The 2,500-nt window shown below is 31.3% G+C and overlaps 1 protein-coding gene across 1 annotated transcript in view; it reads right to left on the bottom strand.

Moving 5' to 3' along the window:
- Nucleotides 1-1,914: 1,914 nt before the first annotated feature.
- Nucleotides 1,915-2,500, bottom strand: part of LOC125025631 (dnaJ homolog subfamily A member 2-like) — a 15,163-nt gene continuing 14,577 nt past the window's right edge. The window contains exon 9 of the mRNA XM_047613697.1: nucleotides 1,915-2,500. This exon is cut by the window's right edge and continues 1,105 nt beyond it. The gene's annotated coding sequence lies outside the window, so the exon portion shown is untranslated.

The following is a 2,500-nucleotide window of genomic DNA, read 5'->3' on the forward strand; positions in this document are numbered from 1 at the left end:
TATCTGAAAATAAATTCTCATAAAATCAGCAATGTTCAGTAGTGTTCCTTTTCTGGAATAGCTAGGTTTTTGGTATTATTTTCAGCCGTTGTATCCTAAAGCTTCATTGGAATTCCTGGTGTCTTAAAACAACTTTGTTAGCTTTTAACAATTTGGTAATTCTTCAAGTGCATTACATACTTCAAGCTTAAAAACGGTCTACAGACCTTGCCATAGCGGGTGTCATTGATAATATGCTCAAATGGTTTTTCGTGAAGTTTTATTGAAAATAGATTATAATTTAGAAGAGCACGGCATACCTATCCTTACAAGACAGTTCAAATTAAAGGAATGGCAAAGATGAAACTATCACAGTAATATATAATAGTCTTAGAGTTTGTTTAGACCAAAGAAAAATAAATAAATAAATACAGTAGTATTTACTTCACAAATTAATTACATACATATACACACCTTCAAATTTCTATGACTTATATAAAAAAAAGTACCTAATGGAACCCTCATTTTTCAGAGAGATGAGTTCTGACACAAATCAGTTGAACAAATCAATAACAATGACAGCTAATAAGGAGCAGAATATATTTCTTGCAAATCCTTCTCTGCTAATGCGGAGATTAGGTTTAAGAAATTCACTTTTATCTCTATACTATATATTTCCATATAACTAAACGCATGACTGCGCACACATCAGATACACGAATCTGGGTAGAATTACAAATTATTCTACCTTTTATATAGTGTAAGGTGCAGTACCTGGTACCATCCTGAGAAACCTTCAGTTAGTTGGGAGGACATTTACAAATCTTGCCTAAAGAATAGGTAATAAAATAAGTACAGTTACTCTAAAGTATGGGTGGTACTTGGTTCTCCAGCCATTAGGAAAATAATACTTGAGGCAATAATAAACTGAAAATAAAAATAAATCTATGTCTGACAAAATCAACAGTTCTGAGTGAAGACACCTGAATGAAACTTCATAGGAAAGGACTCATGTAAATAATATCTACCAGTATTTACATCTCCAAATCACAGCTGTTGATATTATCTATACATGGTGCATCCAAAACACATTATATGAAAATACTAAACAATTTTACATCTAGGATTTCCAGCAGCCAAAGAAATAAAACACTTAAGGGCTTATTTATAGAACTTGGAGAGACACTAAAAATATAAAACAAATATGGTACATATTTCTTTGCAATGAATATATTTATATGAATAAAAAATATTAAAATAATCATCATAATGATAGCAAGTACGTGGTTCTACTAATGCATCTCTAACTTGAGCTATGAGATTTTATGAAGCTTGTCTAGAACTGCCACTTAACATGTTCATATCAAAATTTCACTTGGGGTTAAGTGGGAGGAAAAACAGGACATGTTTTTAATGAATGTAAAAAGGGAAAAAAAAAAAACTGGCAAATATGGAATTCCCCTAAGGGAAAATTTGCATATTCAAAACATAAGGAGTGAGCCAGTCTTGCACAAATACTATTATTATTCAAAGTATGATACTTATTATTCCCACTAAAATTCAACACATGTCAATTCTTGGTTTTGTAAATATACCCTAATAACCTTCTTGACTATCAACTATACTGCAGATCATACCTTATGGCACTGACCCATTCTTCTCCCTACAGTGAAAAAGAGCTCAAAACGGCCATTCTAAGTAGTGATGTTAGAAACTAATCGGGTATGCAAAACAAGCCCTATGAAAAGGGATATTATGTTTTTCATGCATAATGGACATGACATTTGCTTCTCCATCACTCTATACATCTGCTTGAAGCAACTGGTGTTAGAATTAAATATTTTAGTGCTCGAATTCATATTACAATTGGAAAAATGAACAAATAAAAATTTTGCTCATTCCTGCTTACATGCTGATTGAAAAAAAAAGAAAAAATAACTGATATATGTTTATTGGAATTTTGAGTGTCATAAATGCCCAGGAGGTTATGCATAGCATTACCCTTCTGTTTTTGGTTTTCATAAAAATCTACATATATATATATATATCTGTTCTTGGATATATATACACACACATTTCTGCATGCATACATCTGAGCCAAATCATACAAATTATTTTGTTACACTTTGTAATACAAAAGGAAATCAGGTTAGTGGACCTTGTTTCTTGTACAGTACATAATTGGGGATGGGAAAATTAATAATGAGGGGAGGGGTGATCCTTAACATGGGAATGTTTTAGTTGACAACTTCCTTAGATAATCTTGGGTGAAGTCCATTCATAGATGAGGATAAGAGCAAATGTATGTTACCTTACTGTGTTCACACATCTTTTCAATTACTGGCACTTTAGAACCAAAGACTTTGTATTACAAGGTATATTTATTTCTAAAAGATTTACATGTTTCTTTCCTCATGTCGCGTATCTTACTAATGATAAATACATTCATATAAATAGGATTACATGATTAAAATAAAAACCTTGAAAAAAAAAAGGATAAATGAAAAACTATATTGGAAAA

Source organism: Penaeus chinensis, chromosome 5 (genome assembly GCF_019202785.1).
Source record: "Penaeus chinensis breed Huanghai No. 1 chromosome 5, ASM1920278v2, whole genome shotgun sequence".
NCBI classification, from domain to species: Eukaryota; Metazoa; Arthropoda; class Malacostraca; order Decapoda; family Penaeidae; genus Penaeus; species Penaeus chinensis.